Raw genomic sequence first — 24,325 nt, forward strand, 5'->3', positions numbered from 1 at the left:
TGAGCTGGGTGCCCACGAAGTCTGTGTTAGAGACAAGAAAAAACTGCAGATGCTGGAATCCAAAGTAGACAAACAGGAGGTTGGAAGAACACAGCAAGCCAGGCAGCATCAGGAGGTGGAGAAGTTAAACATTTTGGATGCAACCTTCTTCAAAGTCCGTGTAACATTTTACCAGACATCTAAGTGACAGTTTGTCCTGAAGCAATGTAGCCATTAGCACATGGCCAGGCAGTTCCTGGCCTTTCTGGTTTGAACAGGAAGTTGACTGTCCAAGATTTGTTTGCACCAATACTTTCTGCTCCAGCTCTGCTGTTTGCAAATTACTAGGATGGGCTTGGTTTGAACTTGGCTTCCACATTTTGAGACTTTGTCCATGCTCATGAAATAATATCAATATTTCTGTAACAATCCTGAAGGTCATGAGTCACTTGACCACACTTCCATATAAACAAACATGAAAACTCCATTTATCACAGCATGGAGACAATAAAATCATGACTCCATGGACCTTCAGTTTAGTCTTAAAAGTAATGAGGTAACATATATGATTTCAAATTTTAAATTAAACAATAATTAAAATTATTGAACATGCGAAAGATATATTGAGAGTGAGCAGACTCTTTTTATCCATTTCAGGTCGGTAAAAAAGAGAACCAGGATAATCTTTTCAAATGGAGTTTCAAAAGCACACACGTTTCTCTGCCTTTTGAGAATACCAATTTTGATGATTGTTTTCAAAATTGTCTCCTAACACTTTTTCTGAGATTTTCAAGCTGTTTTATTCATTCTGATGAGACTGTGATTTCAGTGAAAATCTCAAGCTGCCAACTGCTTAAATTGAAACGAAATTGTCTAATTTATATCTGGAGAATGGTAACAGAATAGCCTGGATTTTAATATGTGATCCTTCACATTTGAAAGGTCAAACACAAACTAAATCAATCATGAAGTCGGTATGCCTCAGAAATCCGTGTAACAGCAATCTTTCCCAAGGCAGGCTCCAGCAACAAATTTTACAAGATTGTCTTAGTGGGATGCTTTAGCCAGTTGCTAAATTTCCCTTTGAGCAATGACTTAAGTGTTAAGGTGACTGCTGTCACACCAGTTTAGGCATTATTTGTCACAGTTATGGGAATAGCTCCAATTTTACTTCTGTACTTTCACATAGATCAACAGGAGAAATATCACTGGACAAAACAGCAAACGTTTTAATTCAATGACCCACAATAATTGGCAATTCAGCAATGTGGAATTCGGACAAAAGAAAGAAGAAGTTGAATGGTCATTGTAATGAGGCTGCATCTTCTATTTTCAAATATCAGAAGCTGTCTTGCCTGGGCCTTAGGAAACTCAAGAGTTGATAAAAGGGCTAAATTTTGGAGACAGTCATTGTTGTGGTGTTGCTTGCGGGTTAGTAGTTACAACAGTACCTCATCTAAACTTAGGAAGTTAACAGGTGATCTATTCCTCGGCCTTGCTGCTCCCTCACCCACTATTAGTGCTCTAATTGTATCTGCTCCCATTGACCACTATGTACAGTGTGACAAATATTACACAGCCCCATCGCTCAACCACTATTTATCCCACTCCCAAGCAATTACATTCCTTCTTAGACCATCATCCAACCACAACATTAACTATCAGAACTTTCTAATCACCATTGCCATACCATATTCCTGCTCTGTGATTTGAGTTTCCTGATTTCCCCCCTCCTCTCCTCCATCACCCTCTCTCATTCACCTGGTCTCCCTGCAGTTATATGTTTCAGCCTAACTGAATCAAAAATCCTTCAGCCTGTCAAGTAGGCTGTCCAATTAAAATGTCAGCAACTAAATTCTCCTAACATTCACGAAGTTCATTCTTCTAAGTATAGTCTAAGGTGTTTGGGTGTTGTGGCTTTCGTGTACACCTGGAAGATGTAGATCTGAGGCTTGGATCAGTGTTAAGAGAGTGAGGTGAAATCATGAACTTTAAGATAAAGCTTATCAGTAAGTGAGAAAAAGGGGTGCGGTAAATAGAACAATGTGAAGTTTTTAAGAATCTAGCATTTGAAGGTGAATTTGTTGACTTTGACCACTCGTTGATGAAGCTTGTACTCTGTCCAGGACCTTGGGACTGCACTATAGTATTTACCCTGACAGATATCTTCTACCATTGTCTTCTGAGAGTTTATCTCTTCCTTGATGCCAATCGATAGAGGAGATTTCCTATCTTCTCCAGGGACTGTATCAGAAACCCTTGAGTCTGGTTTTCTCACTATAGCACCATAATTCATTCTCAATTCAGCTCAGACAGTCTTCTCCAATCCGTTCCAGCACTCCCTCCCTCTCATAATTCTCTGGCTCATTTGACACTTCAACAATAAATATTTTCTCTTCATTTCAGACATTGATGAACACAAGGTGCAGAATGCAGAGGTACCAATGTACTCTGGAACCTTCAGCCCTCCCCATTCCTCTGTCTCCATCCTTTCCCCTAGCCACACCTCCTGTTAAGTATTTATTATCCTTTTTGACCTTCTGCTCTTTATTGAACATTCTGAACTCAGCAAAAGTCTTAATTTTATCGCTCTGCACCCCCACCACAATGAATTTTGGTCATGAAATGTCGTTGAACTCTTCTCCCTTGGCCTTGGACTCAGTGCCCATTTCTTTGGACAAGTGTCCTCTCTCTGTCCCACTGACCCCTTCACCTGGATGCTTCTGTTTGACCTTTAACCTGCACTCAACATGTTCATTGTGAACAGTGGACATGGCATCAGTCATGTTAATTTCTCTGCCTCCCTCACCCATTTGAATCTATCCTCCTCTGAAGTGACTGCACCTTGTGCTATCAGATCCATACCTGACTGTGTAATCATTGTCCTGACAGAGGTGGTGCTGTTGTTATGTGGCATGCTGACCTCCATATTGTAGAGGGTGAGCGTCAGCTCTCAGACAGCACCGCCTATCTCCCCAAGAACTCATCATTGAATATAAGTCCATTAAATCGACAATGACCACTAGATTAGATTACTTACAGCGTGGAAACAGGTCCTCCGGCCCAACAAGTCCACACCAACCCACCGAAGCGCAACCCACCCATACCCCTACATTTACCCCTTTACCTAACACTACGGGCAATTTAGCATGGCCAATTCACCTGACGTGCCCATCTTTGGACTGTGGGAGGAAACCGGAGCACCCGGAGGAAACCCACGCAGACACGGGGAGAATGTACAAACTAATTTAATCTTATGTGGGAACTTCCACCCAATCCCCCTACTGCCTCTAATCTCTCAGTTGCCCAACCCCATACAGTCTACTTTCACATTCTTCACAACATCATCCGCGGTCAAGCAATTATAGGTGCACAATTGGACATCCTAAATTGTCTCACAGCCAGAGAAAGTGGGCCTGACAGACAATTAGCCAAATTAAATTGAACAGCATTCAAAAGCCATTGGCTGCAGAGAATAGTGCAAGCTAAGCTAAAAGAGGTCACTAAAGGATCAGAAAGAGCTGCTTACAATATTCCAAGGGTTGTGTATTAAACATTCTGTCACCTCTACTTCCAGCCTGTGCCCGAGGATGTTCACTTTACATCTTTCCACATGACAATGGTGAAAGGCTTTGGCATGACCCCATTGGATGCTTTGAACCCAGCTTATGACCCTGTTGGCCAAAGGCCACGGAGAGTTTTAGAAGGTTTAGGACAAAGAGGATAAATAGGCATATCTGGAAGCCACCCTCACAGTGAAGACCTGCAACAACTCAAGAAGACCCAGGAGAAGATCCACCCTGACTTGCAAGACCTACCTTCATAGAAGAGAGCCAGCTCTTCATCTAAGAAGCAGAAAATTCCAACTGCTCAAACCCATGAATTATTGTGGGTAATATCCTTTCTCAAATGGATAGAGCTAGATAGAGAGGGAATAATTTGGGAATTTATGAAATGCTCACATGGTGTTTTTAGTAAGGAATGTTTTGTTAATAAAATCAAGTTGAATTGCAAACCAAATTCTATGTCCCTTTGGCTAGAAAAGAACGCTTGGATTTTTTTTTGTGAATAAAATGGTCGAAGTACTAGCACCAAAGCACAGGCAACATTAGCTTTCCTGGCTGATCTTTGATTAGAAGCATTTATATAACCTCCAATGTTCAAATTTGCTGATCTTTAAATCTCAGACATCCAGCTTGAACCTAAATTAAGACAACACCTGGATCACATGACAGCCAGGATTCAAGTGGGTAAAGGTTTCCAACCAGTGATTGGGCCATAAACCAAGTGCTTATAACATGAGGAAGAGAAACAGCCAGAATTAGTGCAGGGTCAGAGATCCACATAATCAGAGGCAAGGAAGTTGAATACAGGGTCTGGGGACCGATGAGTTGGTGATGAAATGGGAGATGGCATGGGGCAGGCTGACACTAGGCACACAGACACATGAGACGGCTGCTGAGCCATCAGTCGGCCACTTGACATATAAGATAAACACTGGACCACAATATGGGGAGAGACAGCACAGTAAATTGGACACAGCCTGGGGCCACCAGAATGCCAGCACAATGCACTCACAACCCAGTTGATTAATTTAAGGTGGGTGGGGAAAAGAATACACATTAATAACATATACTGCTCGCTGAAGTGTCTGGGTCAAATCAACACCATTGATAGAAATGCTAACAGCTTGATATTGATTCAATACAAAGTGCTAATAGCCATGGCTGCAGTAATCTTCCTTTTCAGGAAGAGCAATTAGCGTCCATTACCAGAGCAATGGACCACCATGCAGACATTGAAACTGGCAATGTCTGCACTGAAACTAACAACAACTGTGCTGAAATTGACAAAGGCTGCGCTGGAACTGACAATGACTATATCGAAACTATCAACAATTCTGCCTTGATTGACATAAACAAATCATGTTACAAAGCCAATAATCTCATCACTGATCTTTGTATCACAAAATGTATGAAAGTATCTTGACATGTGCACCGGGCTGAGAGAAGAATCGCAGCTGACCACTATGTTGTCTTTCTCTCCTGGAGGTCCAGTATTTCCTTGTCCAATAAACTCTGTCATTGAACCCCGACTCTGACTCCAAGGGTGGTGATTTTCCCCATAACAGTGAGAAGGCCGAGTAAGGCATAATTTAATGGGAAGGTGAACCCTGAAGTCTATGAAATAGGGTAGCCAATAATGCAAATTTTCCAGCCAAGAACATCTCAGATATTCAGGTCCTCAGTCAGGGGTGGACAAGACCAGCCCATCTGTGTACAGAATTTTACCAGATATAAGAAAACTGGATGGTATCACATCAATTAGTTAAAGATATACAGAGCCCAAAGCAACAAACTGGTGAAAGTGTATGTTGACCCAAAGCTAACCTGATTCAGATTCCAAATCAGTCACTGATCCAAATTCACAATCCTGATCCAGCAGCAGATCCAATTATTCATACAGACCAGGATCCTAGACCAGCCCTGGACACTGTCCCTCTTCAACCTCAGGAACTGAACCACAACTGGGCATTACTAATTCAAGCCACAAGAGGCGGGCTTTGGCACACAGCAGCCCTGAAGGGACAGGGATAGTTTGAAATAGTCCACCCAAGAAAGAGTTCTATGGGGTGCTCTAGCCCAGATTCAACCCCTTTTTGAAGGTAGTCATTCCACTGCTCCCACTGAGATTTGGTGGAGAAGCAAGTCCTTGGGTGCCAGAGTCTTCCCACTTAGGAGGAGAAAGTGAGGTCTGCAGATGCTGGAGATCAGAGCTGAAAATGTGTTGCTGGAAAAGCGCAGCAGGTCAGGCAGCATCCAAGGAACAGGAAATTCGACATTTCGGGAATCAGCCCTTCTTCAGGAAGCCCTTCTTCTCACCTAGGCAGGGGTAAGATCCACAGACACAGAGAGGCCATTGTGCATAAACATATATACCCTCCATTACACCCAAACTGTGGTGTCCCACTAATCCAGCCTGGCCATAGAAGAATAGTGCCACAAACCATTGCTAACACAATAGCTTGAATCTACCATCTTGATCATACAGGGCTACAATACCATACAGTATAATAGACAGCCATCATTATCATTTTTATCTTTGGGCCATCTTCATCCTTTCCAATTTCTTGCCCTTTCATCTTCATCTTATTCAAATAAAAGGCCATTTTATCTTTTGGCTTTCTTTTATCCCAGTGTCTAAATTTTAATCATCTGGACCTTTGACGGTGCTAATGTACTGACCTACTTCCAACTCCGCCATTTTGGATTAAGAAATGTCAGGCTTCTGGTGAGGGCTGACAAACGCAATTGATTGACAAAAGGGGAATTGAGAGAATTTGATAAATGCAATTTTTGGGAGGAGTTTGGCTCAGTGGGGGCCAAGACAAAATTAGAAAGATATCTCCACAGGTGGAGAAGGGTAGGTTGGCATCTGAACTTGGTTAGATATGACATCATGATAATAACAGATGGCACCTTAATACTTTCTTCAGGATGACAGCATACAGCCTGTTGGTCTACATCGTCCACTGGGTTGCCATGATACAATCATCAGAATTGGCCAAGAGTGCTTACCTCAGTTTTATGTGATTTATCCCACCAGAGGCAGGTGAAAGTTGACTATGGTGTTCTGGGTTGTTTATCTGTTTAGTTTGATCTGCCTCACTATCCTTCTGGTTAAATTTGTCTACTAGAAGAAGGAACTCATCCAGAAACTACTGATGGTCTCTGTGGTCTTACAAGAAATTAATGGGCCTAGACTGCAGGTTGAAACTTTAATGGATTTTTTGGATTAGTAAGACATTAGCCAGAAAAATTACAGCAACTCCAGGCACAATTGATAAATGCATATGTAAAGATTTAGCTACAGGTTGTTCTGTTATAACACGTTTTAATAAACACGGATTCGCTGTGATGTGATTGACAAGTTGGGGATGCTGTTTCTACAGCATGAACTTTTAAAAAGTGCATTTACTCTAATGTGATTACAGTGCCAACACGTTAAGCATTGCTTCTGGAGTGCAATTTTTCTATAATGTGGGTTGCACAAGAAGAAAACCATCGTGTTATAGAAGAACTGATTGTACTCTTATTCAACAGCCACAACAAATTCAAAAGGATATCCAGAAAAATCAAAATTACTAATTGGCAAGATGACTTCTGGAACTGGGGCTCAAACATACACCAATGTCTCTTATCCTAGCCTAGCTGTACAAAGTTAAAAATCACACAACACCAGGTTATAGTCCAACAGGTTAAACGTTGCATTCTCAGGTTAGCTGTGAACAATGGTGATAGCTAGACAATATTTTGAAGGTGTTAGCCCCCTGTGAAGGCTAACACCTTCAACATATTGTCTAGCTATCACCATTTATAACAGCTAACCCAAGAATGCAACTTTAAAAAAAGGGTTTGTGATTTACACATGGAAGAAGTGAAACTATCACTGTATTCTAACAGATGAAAGGCTTAACAGACCACCAATTTTTCAATGTATAATTTCAGTTACATCACACTGCAAATTTTTGTTATATATTCTGTTACGATCGAGCCCTCCACTATCACCTGATGAAGGAGCGTTGCTCTGAAAGCTAGTGTGCTTCCAATTAAACCTGATGAACTATAACCTGGTGTTGTGTGATTTTTAACTTTGTAAACCCCAGTCCAACACCGGCATCTCCAAATCATAGCCGAGCTGTATTATTCATCCTGTTTACTTTGATCTACCTCACCGTCCTCACAGTTAAGTTCATCTGCTGGAAAAAAGTATTCATCCAGAAATTAACTATACCCCTACAGTGGATGAACTGCATCACGAAAGGTTTATGTCCATTCTGAATCTTTCTCTCTCAATTTTGCTAATCAAAGAGGCTTTGGAGCCTGTGAATATAAATCATGTCTACTTTTCAGTTTATGTATTAAGCTATTTGTATATCATCCTATTAAGCTTGTTGAAGTGTGCAAGAACATAGAACATGGAACATAGAACGATACAGCGCAAAATAGGCCCTTCAACCCTCAATGTTGGGCCGACCTGTGAACTAAGCTAAGCCCATTCCCCCTATACTATCCCATCATCATCCATGTGCATATTCAAGGATTGTTTAAATCTCGCTAATGTGGCTGAGTTGGCATGCAGGGCATTCCACGCCCTTACTACTCTCTGAGTAAAGAACCTGCCTCTGACATCTGTCTTAAATCTATCACCCCTCAATTTGTAGCTGTGTCCCCTTGTACAAGCTGACGTCATCGTCCTAGGAAAAGGACTTTCACTGTCTACCCTATCTAATCCTCTGATCATCTTGTATATCTCTATCAAATCCCTTCTCAACCTTCTTCTTTCCAATGAGAACAGACCCAAGTCTCTCAGCCTTCTCTTCAGACCAGGCAACATCCTGGTAAATCTCCTCTGCACCTTTTCCAATGCTTCCACATCCTTCCTGTAATGGGGCGACCAGAACCGCACACAATATTCCAAATGCAGCTGCACTAGCATTTTGTACAGTTGCAGAATGACATCATGGCTCCAGAACTCGATCCTTCTACCAGTAAAACCTAACACATTGTATGCCTTCTTAATAGCACTATCAACCTGGGTGGCAACTTTCAGAAATCTATATACATGGACTCCAAGATCTCTCTGCATATCCACACTACCAAGAATCTTTCCATTGACCCAGTATCCTGCCTTCCTGTTATTCTTCCCAAAGTGAATCACCTCAAATTCATCTGCATTGAACTCCATTTTCCATCTCTCAGACCAATTCTGCAGTATATCCAAGCCCCTCTTCAACCTGTAACATTCTTCCACACTGTCCACGAATCCACTGACTTTCATGGCATCTGCAAACTTACTAACCCATCCACCTGTACCTGTTCCAAGCTGAATATTTTCCATCAACCACCACTCGCTGCTTTCTTACAGAAAGCCGGTTTCTAATCCACACAGCTAAATCATCCATATTCCCATGCCTCTGCATTTTTTCCAACAGTCTACCATATGGAACCTTATCAAAGGCTTTTCTGAAGTCCATGCATATCACGGCAATTGCTTTACACTCATCTACATGCTTGGCCACTTTATCAAAAAATTGAATGAGGTTTGTGAGACATGACCTGCCCTTGATGAAACCATATTGACTATCTTCAATCAAATTGTTGCTTGCTAGACATTTATAAGTCCTATCCCTTATAATCCTTTCCAAAACTTTTCCTACAACAGGCATAAGGCTCACTGGTCTATAATTACCTGGATCATCTCTACTGCCCTTCTTGAACAAGCCACAACATTTGCAATCCTCCAGTCATCTGGTACTAAACCTGTGAACAATGATGACTCAAAGATCAAAGCCATAGGGTCCAATATCTCCTCCCTAGCTTCCCAGAGAATCCTCTGATATATCCCATCCAGGAGACAGTGAGGTCTGTAGATGAAAGAGACCAGAGCTGAGAGTGTCAGGCAGCATCTAACGAGTAGGAAAATTGACATTTCAGGATTCTCAAAGAAGGGCTCCGGCCCGAAACATTGATTCTCCTGCTCCTCGGATGCTGCCTGACCTGTTGCGCTTTTCCAGCAACACACTCTCAACACTATATCCTATCTGGCCCCGAGGACTTGTCTACTTTCACTCCTTCTTGAATTGATAATACCTCTTCCTTACTAACATCAATCCTTTCTAGTCTAATATCTAGTAGCTCATTCTTCTCCTCTACAATAGTCTCCTTTTCCTGAGTGAAAACTGATGAGAAATATTCATTTAGCACCTCTCCAATCTCCACAGGGTCCACACACAACTTTCCACTTCTGTCTTTGACTGACCCTATTCCTACCCTAGTCATCTTTCTATTCCTCACATACCGATAGAAAGCTTTAGGGTTGTCCTTTATTTGACCTGCTAAAGACTGCTCGTGTCCTCTCTTTGCTCTTCCTAACTCTCTCTTTAAATCCTTTCTACCTAATCTTCAACTCTTCATTGCCTCAACTGAACCATCTCGTCTCATCATCACATAAGCCTCTTTCTTCCACTTAACAATAGATGCAATTTCCGTAGTAAACCACGGCTCCCTTACCATTTCACTTCCTCCCTGCCTGTCAAGGACATAGCTATCAAGGACACACAATATCTGTTCTTTAAACCAGGCTTGACATTTTGATTGTCCCCTTTCCCTGCATTTTGCTACTCCATGCTATGCATCCTAAGTCTTGCCTAATCGCATTATAATTGTCCTTGCTCCACCGATAACTCTTGCCTGTGGCATGTACCTATCCATTTCCATCACTAAACGTAACCGAATTATGGTCACTCTCTCCAAAGTGCTCACCTACCACTTAATCAAACACCTGGCCTGGTTCATTACCAAGCACCAGATCCAGTGTGGCCTCCCCTTTTGTCGCCCCTTCAACATACTGTCAGGAAACCTTCCTGCACACATTGGACAAAAACTGATCCATCCGATTACTAAAGTTATATCATTTCCAGTCAATGTTGGGTAAGTTAAAATCTCCCATCATGACCATCCTGTTCTTTTCACTCCTACCCAGAATTGTTTTGCTGATCCTCTCCTCCACATCTTTGGAACTCTGCAGAGGCCTATAAAAAGGTCCCAGAGTGTGGCCTCTCCTCTCCTGTTTTTAACCTCAGCCCATACTACCTGAGAAGACGAATTCTTGTCAAAGGTTCTTTCAGCAAGGAAGATAGTTAATGTACATGGTTTTGTTGTCTATGTACAATGGGGAACACAGATTCTCAGTGAGTTAAGGTGCCCATCTGAGACTTGATACATGCCTGCTTGAGAGCTTGGTCTGAGTCTGTGATCCCATTTTCACTAGACACTTCAAAGGACTAACAGAAGGTACTGTGATCAAGTGACTATGGGCCCAAAATTGGGCATGGTAAATTGACCCACAGTTGGAGAAATCAAACCTGACAAAAAATTAACCAAGGTAAACAACAGCCAGCAGCTATCGGTTGCATAGAGCAGCAAAAACCAAGATCAAAGAGATTTCAATGATTTAGAGGAATGAAGTTAGAACCAGCCCAAGGGTTGCATATTAGAGAAGTACCAATCAGACTCCTCGTCACCTTGCCTTCCAGCCAGTGTCTAAGGACGAGTATTTTACACCTTCCCGGCATAGCAACAATGAAGGGCATTGCCACAACCCTATTAGATGCTTTGAACCCAGGCTCATGACCCCATTGACCAAACACCACAGAACATTCTGGAATGTTCAGGGTGAGGGGAATAAAAACACCAACCTGGATGCCACCCCCTCAGTGAAGAACTGCAGCAGAAGACTGTGCAACAATCCGAGAAGATCCAGGAGACAATCTACAATGACATGCAAGATCCACCTTTCAAGAAGAGGCTGTGGAGAGAATTGAGATTCCAATGCCCAGCTCAAACACACATGATTAATATCCTTTCACTGATGCATAGACCTAGATAGAGACTAAAAGTTATGGGAATTTTGGAAATACACATTTCTTTTAGTAAAAAATATTTTGTTAATGAAGTTGAACCACAGTCCAAAATCTGTGCCCTTTAGCCCATTTCACCAAAAAGAGCACTTGACTGAATTGTTTTTAATACCTGAACTGGTTGACATGTTCAAAGCATAGACAACGCTACAAACAGGACTACCAGGCTGACCCATTGTTTCTATCTGTTGCTGTCCCATGGAACTTTTCTTGTGTTCCTTGACTTGATTTTATCTCTCCCCTTGTCCGGTTCCTTCCCATTTCTAACCACAACTCTCCTGATGCCTTATATCAGTTTCACAATAGCCAGTTCATGGGCACGAGCCACCTGTTCTCCACCATGAATGTGCAATCCCTTTGCATGTCCATCTCCTAACAAGATGATTTTAGGCCTCTCTGCTTCTTCCTGAAACGATGGACTGAACTATCCCCATCCACCACTACCCTCTTCTGCATGATCAAATTCATCTTCATTTTGAGCAACATCTCCATTAACACATCTCTCTTTCTTCAGATCAAAGGTGTGGCCAAGGGTACCTACATAGGCCCCAGTTATGCCTGTCTCTTTGTGGGATACAGGGAACAATCTCTGTTTCAATCCTGCTTGGGTCAATCCCCAAAACTCTTCCTCTAGTACATCAATGACAATATTGGAGCTGCTTCCCTGTCCAGAATGGACTGGGAAAGTTTATCAATTTTGCTTACAATTTCTACCCTGTCTGCACCTTCACTCTGTCCATCTCTAACTCGTCACTTACCTTCCTCAACAATTCTGTTTCCATTTCTGAGGAAAGGCTGAGCACTGATGTCCACAATAAACTCACTGACTCCCACAGTTACCTGGTCTACACATCCTCTCACCCTGCTACCTGTAAGGACTACATTTCATTCTTCCAGTTTCTCTATCAGTCACATACGATTTAACTATGCCACTTTGATTAGATTAGATTAGATTACTTACAATGCGGAAACAGACCCTTCGGCCCAACAAGTCCATACCGACCCTCCGAAGAGCAACTCACCCAGACCCATTCCCCTACATTAGCACTGCTGCCTCACAGCGCCAGAGACCTGGGTTCAATTCCCGACTCAGGCAACTGACTGTGTGGAGTTTGCACGTTCTCCCCATGTCTGCGTGGGTTTCCTCCAGGTGCTCCGGTTTCCTCCCACAGTCACAAAGATGTGTGGGTCAGGTGAATTGACATGCTAAATTGCCCGTAGTGTTATGTAAGGGATAAATGTAGGGGTATGGGTGGGTTGCGCTTCGGCGGGTCGGTGTGGACTTGTTGAGCCGAAGGGCCTGTTTCCACACTGTAAGTAATCTAACCTAATCTAATCTAATTTACCCCTTCACCTAACACTTTGGGCAACTTAGCATGGCCAGTTCACCTAAGTTGCACATTTTTGGACTGTGGGAGGAAATTGGAGCACCTGGAGGAAACCCATGTACACACGGGGAGAATGTGCAAACTCCACACAGACAGTTGCCTGAGGCGGGAATTGAACTCTGGTCTCTGGCACTGTGAGGCAGCTGTGCTAACCACTGTGCCACCACGCCTTTCTGAAGAGAGGCCTCACCTTTTTTATTCAACTGAGGATTCCCCACTTCCATAGTTGACGGTGCCCTCGACCATGTCCGACCCATTTCCAGCAATTGTGCCCTCATCCCTTCTCCTGTCCCCACCCTATGACACTACGAGGTCTCCATGGTCCTCACTCTCCATCCAACCAGCACACATACCCAAAGGATCTTAGATTGCCACTTCTGCCATCTCCAATAGAATGCCACCACTAGACAAATGCACCAATCCTGCTCTCTCTTGTTAGAATTTCAGAGGCACCATTCCCTCCGGGATGAGGTGAGCTCCTCCTCCTCTCCACAGCTGCCTCCCCATCATTCCATGTGTTCACAGAAAGCGTAATGCCTGCCCATTTATATGCTCCGTCCTCACTCTTCAAAGCCTAAGACACATCCTCCACGTGAAACAGTGATTTACCTGTACTTCACATAATCTGGTCTTCTGTATTCGCTGTTCACACTGTATTCTCCTCTATACTGGTGAGACAAAGCACAGACTAGGTGAACACTTAGTGAAACACATACATTCTTTCTGTAAAAATGAGCCTGAGCTTCGAGTTGCCATCCAGTTAAACACACCACCATGGTCCCGGGCCAACATCTCTGTCTCAAGCTTGCTGCAGTGCTCCAGCAAGGCTCAGTCAAGTCTGAAGAATGAAAGCATGTAATTTTTTTACCTAGGGGCCCAATAGCCTTCAGGACTCAATATCGAGTTCAATAAGTTTAGAACCTGAACATCGCAATCTGTATCCTTTATTCACTCCCAAACCTCAGGCCTTGTCATCAGATGAGGTGCTTTCAGCATAGCCAACCCATTTTCACCTCCTTCTGGTCCCCATTATCAGCTTTTCTTTCTATCTGGAATATGATCATCTACCTCTTTGTATGCCTAATCATTGTTCTGTCAATCTCTCTCTCGGCTCCAATTTCACCTGGTTAATCATTGACTCTACCAACTTCTCCACCACCACCTCAGCATATATACTGCACTTTCCTAGTTACCTTCAGTTCTGCAGTAAGGTCAAAATGTTAACTATGTTTTTTTCCTTTCCACATATGCAGCTAAATCGACTGATTTTCTGTGGAAATTTCTGTTTTTATTTCAGATTTCCAGCATTTCCAATTCTTTATTGTATATCCACTTAAATAATATTCAGCTCCTTTATTCTTCCTGCAAAAGTGCATGATCACTCATTTCTGTACACTATATTCAATTTGCCAAGTTTTTGCCCACTCACATAACCTGTCTATACCCTTCTGTAGACTCTTTATCCCTGCCTTACAATTGCGTTCCCATCTATTTTTGTGTTGTCTGAAAACATGTCTATAATACATTCACTTTCTTCATGCAAATTATTAATATCTATTGTGAATAATTGTGGTCCCAGCACTCAACTCTGTGATGCACCACTGGTTACACATTGCCATCTTGAAAATGCGACCCTTTTCCCAACTTGCTATTTTACAGGCAATTGTCAATCCTCGACCTACATTCACTTACATAAATGATTTGGATGCGAGCGTAAGAGGTACAGTTTGTAAGTTTGCAGATGACACCAAAATTGGAGGAGTAGTGGACAGCGAAGAGGATTTCCTCAGATTACAACAGGATCTGGACCAGATGGGCCAATGGGCTGAGAAATGGCAGATGGAGTTTAATTCAGATAAATGCGAGGCGCTGCATCTTGGGAAAGCAAATCTTAGCAAGACTTATACACTTAATGGTAAGGTCCTAGGGAGTGTTGCTGAACAAAGAAACCTTGGAGTGCAGGTTCATAGCTCCTTGAAAGTGGAGTCGCAGGTAGATAGGACAGTGAAGAAGTCATTTGGTATACTTTCCTTTATTGGTCAGAGTATTGAGTACAGAAGTTGGGAGGTCATGTTGCGGCTGTACGGGACATTGGTTAGGCCACTGTTGGAATATTGCGTGCAATTCTGGTCTCCTTCCTATTGGAAAGATGTTGTGAAACTTGAAAAGGTTCAGAAAAGATTGACAAGGATGTTGCCAGGGTTGGAGGATCTGAGCTACAGGGAGAGGCTGAACAGGCTGGGGCTGTTTTCTCTGGAGCATCGGAGGCTGATGGTTGACCTTATAGAGGTTTACAAAATTATGAGGAGCTTAGATAGGATAAATAGACAAAGTCTTTTCCCTGGGGTGGAGGAGTCCAGAACTAGAGGGCATAGGTTTAGGGTGAGAGGGGAAAGATATAAAAGAGACAGATAGGGCAACGTTTTCATGCAGAGGGTGGTACGTGAATGGAATTAGCTGCCAGAGGATGTGATAGAGGCTGGTACAATTGCAACATTAAAGAGGCATTTGGATTGGTATATGTATAGGAAGGATTTGGAGGGATATGGGCCGGGTGTTGGCAGGTGGGACTAGATTGGGTTTGGATATTTGGTTGGCATGGACGGGTTGGACCGAAGGATCTGTTTCCATGCTGTACATCTGTATGACTCTATGACTCTATGTACTATGCCCAAGAATCTAGTATAACACCTCATTGAAGGGAGCACCTTTCCATGTATATTGAAATATTACCAACCATGGGAGATTCTACAGGATTGTCTGAACGTAATATGCTTGGATGCAGTATTTGAGCAAGTGAAAATCTTACAACTTCCATCCCTAAAGTATGTATGTATGTATATATAACTGTATGCAATGCCTCATTGATATCTTCTGATAGGTCATGCTGAAAAACCTAATGCTGCTGGGTCCTCGTGCGATTCTTAGCTCCAGTACCATCAAGCCACACAGGTTACATATCCTTCGTCCCATACCACCTTAGAACCCTTTCTAAGGGAGCATTGTACTTTCCTTCATTCTAATTGTAGCATTATATCTTCTCGTTGTTCGTTGTGGGACCCACACACCGTCGAAAGCTTTCAAAACATTTATTTTTATTTTAGTAACAGCAAAAGTGAATTAAAAGCAAGCAAAAAATCAAACTACATTTGTTCTGGGAACTGAGAGTGACTGCTTGACTTTTGAGCAACAACAATTTGACAGTCAACAAACAACAGATAGGTAGCATCGCAATGAAAACAAAGATAACCTGTGCTGTGGCTGGATCCAATGGTTACACTTCCAATGAAACCGTGAGCAATATCTAATACTGAATATACCTTTAAGAATGCAATCAGCAAACATTCATATTACACACAAATGACTGTTATGAATAGTCCTCCAAACTCGGGCAAGGAGGTCCATGGATGTTATTATATGGAACTTTGACTTAAATATTTTAACCTAGAGGCCTTAATTGTTATGGAGTAATGCTCAGTTACTGTTAGTGGGTGATTGTAAATGAGGTAAGATTGCTAATATTTTGATTCTTTGTACACCACACTATCTATTAAAGGTAGCATTGCATATGAGACCATGTTGGCAAATACCTACAGCTCAAGGTGAGTTGAAGTTAGTTCCACACCCTTGTGTAACCTTATGCGATCTGGGATTATGTTTGTGAACTGTTGCCTGTAGGTGCCACTTTTAAAGTTGTTTGTGATTATTTCTGCTTCACAAAGCTGACTATCTTGTATCTGAAATAACCAAAGACATGGTGTTGCTTGTGACCATGATTATAGACTTCAGCCTGTACTGTGCTATTGCCTGTTTAAAGCAATTTTCTCATGAAAGATCTCACACTGCTCAATAGAATAAAATAAAATAGCAACTTATTGTCACCTGTACTTTTTACCAAAGGCAAACAGTGAAAAGTGTTAAGTCAGAATATTCTGGAGCCATATTAATAATAAATTATACATATATATTTAAAAGGAGAAAATTAAGACAAAGTCCATCTTATTCAAGTCATGGCTCCAAGACTCAAGAGCAAGGAAACCTGTTATCAAAGCCACTGCAAGGAATCCCAGACCATTGGAATTCTGGGCCAGACCCGCCATGATGCTAAAGAAGCCACTGAAAGCTTGACATGGAATCTCAGACCAAAATCAAACTAATTCTGAAGCCACTGCAAGGAACCCCAGGAAGGGCCAGACTCATCATGCTGCCAAAGATAGTGCAGAAGCTACTGTATGGAATCCCTGTTCTAGGTTCACCTTGTTGTTGAAGCAGCCCACGACCTCGTAGGATCCACCAGGATGTGGCTGCAATGACCATAGGGAATGGTCGGACTCACACTGCATTCCCTGCTGCTGCAGCATTTCAAAACCTTCTTCTTTCCCCAAAGCTGCTAAAAGAATGTAAGATGAATTTTGATGTTTGAAAATAATTTAAAAACAGCAGGCCTGGTGATCAAAAACACAGAACAGGAGCCCAAAGCTGTGGGTAGCACAGTGATACAGTGGTTAGCACTGCTGCCTCACAGCGCCAGAGACCCGGGTTCAATTCCTGCCTCAGGCGACTCTCTGTGTGGAGTTTGCGCATTCTCCCTGTGACTGTGTGGGTTTCCTCTGGGTGCTCCGGTTTCCTTCCGCAATCCAAAAATGTGCAGGTTAGGTGGATTGGCCACGCCAAATTGCCCATAGTGTTAGTTGAAGGGGTAAATGTAGGGGAATGGGTCTGGGTGGGTTGTGCTTTGGGGGTCAGTGTGGACTTGTTGGGCCGAAGGGCCTGTTTCCACACTGTAAGTAATCTAATCTGCCATCTTGGTGTCAAAGTAGAGTCTGCATGTTACAGCAGTGAAAAGATATACTTAACCCATCTGATCAGAGCAATATAAAACAACACATATTGCACTTGGCAAAATGAGTCACAGACCAAAACACAATGTTGCAGATTAACCATTTTTAAAAAAAATTAAAGAACTAAAAATATAAATCAGCTGATTCACATACCCATGGTGTTATATCTGATATGACAACCTCAAAAAAGATGCAGAGAAGTTTTCTCTGAAACTCACAATTGCCATAAAGGAAAGCCAACAATGTGCAAAGAGTAATGGATCATGGGCTACAAAGCTATTGAAATTTTCAGTGTGAGACAACAGAAATAGTTGATGATAGATATTCAAGGTATAATTTACTTGGGCTATACAGATGTTTGACAAGGTTATACATCTAATACTTACCAAAATAACAGTTACTTTAGCTAAGTGATTTAGTTGACAAAGAATGAGTGGGCGTTGACATCTCTTTGTGGCAAAATTGTCTTCAGTTTATCTTGATTCTTTTACAGCTCTCCTCCTTATGCTGTTTTGTTTAAAGGAAGAAATCTCTCCCTGGCTTTTCCCTTTCCATTTTTCTAGACTTCCTCTACACCTGAAGCCTCAGTACTTCTCCACTTCTGGTCTTTTGTGAATTCCCGATTTTTTATAACTTCTCCAAAGATAGCTGTGCTTTCAGTTACATGAGTCATATTCTCTGAGTGCCCCTGACTAGAGCTCTCTATGTTTCTACTGATCCTAAAATGTTGAGCACAGTGAACAGAAGACAGGGTTTAATAAGAAAGAATTGCATGAAAGGACACATTGGAACAGGCAACATTGAAATGGAGGGCAATTTAGACAGTGTGATTATTGACCCCATACCAAGACTATCCAGTCAAATGTGACGCCACAATGCAAGTCAGAATGTCAATGTGATGCCAATGTCAGTCTGATCATAGTGAATGATAGTGGACCAGGCTCATGTGCCAGTGGCCTAATCTGGTTCCTAACCTTTATGTTTGTATGTTCATAATAGCAGTTTTGGAGTATAACTGGATGCACTCAATTATTAGGCAAAAGTTCGACTATTTCAAAATGTCTCAAGAACAGTAGGAAGGAATGCAAATTAGCAGGTTTGAAGATTATTGGTTAAGTGTGTGAGCAGGAGGAGATTACAGACCAGGATTGTCCCTGGTGATTGGGAGGGAGAAAGGTTGCAAATCAGAGCTGCTTTAGGAAATACAAATTAGATAGGAAGATTCTAATCAAAGCTAGTGATGAGTGCCGATGAGGGGTGAATATCCCGGGTGTGGAGGCAGGTGAGGGTCAGTGATTAGAGTTAAGGTTGAGGGATAGAGGCTGTGATTGTTAAGAGGAACAGCAGGGATTTCTTTGAGAGGCTGAATGGTGGGTGTGCAACCTGTTCCTATTGGAAAAAAAATCTCATCATCTAGATTGCTTTGCTCCTGTTCTGAACCCAGGGAAACCTGAATGGTAGCGGTTACATTTTAAATCCAGTTCCTAGTTATACTCAGGGGAGCCTGATTTAAGAATGTCAACAAAGTGCCCTATCTCTCAAACAAAGCAGGCTTGTATGCTACAATTCTCTCTAGCATGAAAGTGGTGGTAGCTCACAGTCATGCTTGGGATACAGAGAGTAGGACCCACCCCTCCCCATTCCTCAGCCATAAACTCAACCTACCCATCATTCTGGTGATTGGAAGGGCATGTGTTAATGCTGAGGCCACGTTTCCTACTAGATCACAAATATTCTTTGCAGGTTACAAGGCATGCACATCAATGTCCACAAGGCCTTCTGCTGGGGTTGAGACAAAATGTTTGCTGAAATGTTATTCTTGATTGTGAAAAAGTCTGAAAGCTCAAGGCATTAAACTAATGACCATTAGTGTCTGGAAATGGAAGAGTCAGATCTGTTTAAGTTGATTTTTCTAGCCCCATAATGGAAGTTGGCACAACGTTGATCACAGCAAATAACAATTCATTGACCAGTGTCTACTTACTGAATCCAGCACTATATGGTGTTTTGTGATTTTAGAATCGATAGCTGCACATGAACCATTTGTACCAAATCTCCCAAAGAAAATTTTGACAATTTCCTTCCAATTTGTTGATGGTTAGATGTGGGTGTCCTTGTGCATGTTAGCCTCTTTTGTAAAGAGGATGGAATATATAACAAGGAAGTGTCGCTACACTAAACAAGGAATGGATGAAACGTCACCTACTTTACATTCTTAATTGAGGAAGAATATGCTTATTTTGGACAAGTTAAGAGAAGGTTGAGTACGCCAATTTCAGAAATTAAGCAGTTGCCTTCTGGGGACATTTTAAAGTTTAGAAGAATGAAAATCTTAGAATCGTGAAATATTCTGAGGGGATGTGAGAGGGTAGCTACTGAGAAAATGCTACAGTCATGATGCAATCCAGAATTAGGTAGAGTGATTCAAAGAGCAGCCTGCTCCCCTTTATGGCAGAGATGAAGAGGAATTTCTTGTCTTAAAGGGTCATTAGTCTTTGGAATTCTCTCCCATAGAAAGCAGCAGAGGCTGGATCATTAAATATGTTCAAGACAGTTTCACAAATATTTGATTGATGAGGTATCAAGGGGAGAAAGTGAGGACTGCAGATGCTGGAGATCAGAGTCAAGAGTATGGTGCTGGAAAAGCACAGCAGGTCAGTAAGCATCCAAGAAACAGGAGAATTTACGATTCGGGCATAAGCTCTTCATCAGGAATGTATCAAGGGGGACAGGCAGGAAAGTGCTGTTCAGGCCACAATCAGATCAGAGAGAATGAATTTGATTGGCTAAATGGCTGACTGCTAAAGTTATTTGATGTTACCTTATGAAATGACCAATAATCTCAAAGGTAAATTGTGCAGAAGGGCTCTTATGCGAAGTTCCATATTTAATTCCCATCTGATCCAGAAGTGCGAAATAATGCATCTGAGCAGATTGATTAAAAATATCTATAATTGTGCTTCATGTGTAGGATGTGTAAACATCTGCATGGAACAACTTAGAGATTGTGTGTCGGTCTTCACTGTTTCTGAATATGTTAAAATTTTGAAACCAGAGGTCGGAGGCAGAACACCCACTTCCCTATAATTTAATGTCCATTAGGTTCATTGTAGAATTTGTCAACAAACTGGAAAGAGCCAACAGGAAACTTTCAAAGCAGTGAACAATGTGGAGTACTTCACTGTCCATCCATCAAGTGCTCTGCAGGGATCCATTTATGATTTTCCTTAATTAACGTTTAGAGACAAATGGGTGTTTTCAAACTGAGCTATTCAAGTGGTAAACATTTAACATCACAAGAGTAGAGCTGGTCTAATACATGATGAGTAAGTGTTTGGCCACCTCTATACATCATAAGGTCATCTGCTCTGATGATTGTGCTAATCTAGAAGGTAAGCTTGATTGAGGTCAGGGCTGCAATCTGTCTTTGAGCATTGCACTCCAGAGCCAGTTTGTGTCTCCAGGCATTGTGCCCAGTATCAGACATTGAGACATTGGACTCTGAGTTCATCCCTGGCCCAATTAGGCTTTGAATATTTTAAAATAATACTGTGGGAGGCATATTTGGAAATTATCTTATGGTAGAAAAGTGTGTGTGTGTGTGTGTGTGTGTGTGTGTGTGTGTGTGTGTGTGTGTGTGTGTGTGTGTGTGTGTGTGTGTGTGTGTGTGTGTTTGTATTCGAAGGCTTACATTTGAGTGAGTGTGTAAGTAGTGGTGTATTTGTGTATATTTGTCTTTATATGTATAGCTGAAAATGTGTTGCTGGTTAAAGCACAGCAGGTTAGGCAGCATCCAAGGAACAGGAAATTTGACGTTTCGGGCCAGAGCCCTTCATCAGCCCATTCCTGATGAAGGGCTCTGGCCCGAAACGTCGAATTTCCTGTTCCTTGGATGCTGCCTAACCTGCTGTGCTTTAACCAGCAACACATTTTCAGCTGTGATCTCCAGCATCTGCAGACCTCATTTTTTACCCTTTATATGTATATATGGGTATCTGTAAGTATGAATTGCTGTATTTATGTGTGTGCATTTATGCGTATATATCTGTACAAGCATATGAATAGATGTGTGCATATGTCTCTGTGTATATGTGTGTGTGTTCTGTGTATGTGCATGAGAATATTTTCATGTGTAGATGTGGGTATAAGTATGCATACATGTGTAGTGGTCTATATATTTGAATATGTGTGCATTGGTGAGTACACGTGTATATACTCATATGTATGAGGAGCTTTCTGCATGCATATATTTGAGTATAAATTTGCCTTTGTATCTTTATGTGTACTGAAGGACATTTGGTCCACCAAGGTTATGTCAGGTTTATTGAATAGTAATCCAGCAATTTAATTAGGTCCATGTTCCAACCTTCTGCAATATCCTTGAGTTTTTCTCCTTCAACAACTTATACTGTTCCTTTTGAAGATTCCTTGTAAATCTGCATCCGCAACCCCATCAAGGAAGATCCCTAGCTTGATTGACCATTCCACATCATCTGTTAGATAAATCAGTTGAGTGTGTGTTGTTGGAAAAGCACAGCAGGCCAGACAGCATCTGAGGAGCAGGAAAATCAATGTTTCAGGCCAGAACCCTCCATCAGGAAGGACTGATGAAGGGCTCCCATCCCACCTCGAACTCCAGCCCCACTCCAGGTCCTAGCCCCCATTGCTGCCTTGACTTCACCATTACCACAGACACTCCAAGCCCTCTTAGATCAACCAGCCCATTTCCAACTTTGACTGAACTGCTGTTGTGGCTGTCAGTGACCTGACTGAATGTCCAGCTGTGGGATGTGGCTAGGGAGCCCAGATTCTGTGTTCCCCTGATCCTCTGACAAACTTGTTCCTATATTCTATATCCCTACCTTGTGTGTGTGCATATCGAGCAATGCCAGCATACAACATAGGTACATGTACATGTAACCATGCCTCCCTCCCAAGTGTATCAGCATTGTTTAAAAGTGATAGTAATGGAATAGAAGTTTATGCCATAATCCATTAAATATTTAATGCCAGGAAAGAACTGAGCGTGACGCCAAATAAATTTGTAATGTGACCAGTGTAGACCAGTTTGCTACTATATATAACATTATAAAAATTATAAAATGAGTTATAGCTACAATAAGTAGCAGTAAGTATTGGGAGTCACAAATCTTCCATGCCACAACAATGAAATGAATATTTCACTGTGGCTAAAAAGTAAGTCTAAAATAATTGCTTTTGTCAGCTTTGTGCAAAGTTGCATGCTGCTAAAGTTATTAATGAGTCATTAGTCAGAGTGAAAAAAAGAATCAAGATGAGCTCCCAAATTGCTGTGAATTGAGGAAATGCTTTATTTTGACTCCCCACCATAAGACAATGGCAAGAAATCTGCTGGAAAATGAACGTTGAGTTTTATACTCATGTCTCTGAAATTAATCAGAAATTTAGTTATCCATCAAGACAAGCAAGTTGTCAGGATACTTAACAGGGTGAGTGTGGGAATATTCCTACTCTAGTGGGAGAATCTAGAACCAGGAATCATTGTTTAAAGGAAAGTCATTCATTTTAAAGCAGAGATTTTTTCTGAGGGTTGAGTGTCATTGAGACTGCCTTTCTCCAAAAGGTGATAGAGGCAGAATCTTTGAGTAATTTTTAAGGTAGAGATAGATTTTTAAGAAGCATTCAGGTGGGAGGTTTTCAGGGGTGGGCTGGAATATGAAGTCATTAGATCAGCTGCCATCTTAGAATGGTGGAACACCTCGAGAGACTGTGAAGTTTATTTCTGCTTCTAATTCACATGCTCCTAATTCATAATGTTGATATTTACTGCAGGTCACAGTATATTTTCAGAATGCTGGCTGTGGTTGCTTTATTTGTGTCACATCTTATATTATGTTTTATCTGCAATGGAAATGCTCAGTGTTTCTGGTTGTAACATTGTTCTTATTTGGCACTGATTTGCCACATAATCATGCACTTAATGTTTGTGATTGGCTTGATGTGGTTCTGAGCAAAGGTGAGTCAAGATTAGAGTGTGTTGCTGGAAAAGCACAGCAGGTCAGGCAGCATCCAAGGAGCAGGAAAATCGATGTTTCGGGCAAAAGCCCTTCAGCAGGAATGAAGGGCAAAAACCTGCCTGGTGCCGGAATCCCAGTACAACAACTGTCCCTGCTCTGCTCCAATGCCTCCAGCCCACTTCACTCCGGCTCTCAGCTGCTCCAGGCTTCCAGTTCACTTCACTCCGGCTCTCAGCTGCTCCAGGCTTCCAGTCCACTTCACTCTGGCCCTCAACTGCTCCAGACCTCCAGCCCACTTCACTCCAACTCTCAGATGCCCCAGGCCTCCAGCCCACTTCACTCCGACTTTCAGCCACTCCAGGCCTCCAGCCCACTTCACTCCGACTCTCAGTTGCCCCAATGCCTCCAGCGCACTTCACTCCGGCTCTCAGTCACTCCAGGCCTCCAACCCACTTCACTCTGACTCTCAGTTGGCCCAATGCCTCTAGCCCACTTCACTCCGGCTTTTAGCCACTCCAGGCCTCCAGCCCACTTCACTCTGACTTTCAGCCACTCCAAGCCTCCAGCCCACTTCAGTCCGGCTCTCAGCCACTCCAGGCCTCCAACCCACTTCACTCCAGCTCTCAGCCTCTCCCAGCC

The sequence above is a fragment of the Hemiscyllium ocellatum genome, chromosome 2 (genome assembly GCF_020745735.1).
Source record: "Hemiscyllium ocellatum isolate sHemOce1 chromosome 2, sHemOce1.pat.X.cur, whole genome shotgun sequence".
In the NCBI taxonomy this organism is placed as follows: domain Eukaryota; kingdom Metazoa; phylum Chordata; class Chondrichthyes; order Orectolobiformes; family Hemiscylliidae; genus Hemiscyllium; species Hemiscyllium ocellatum.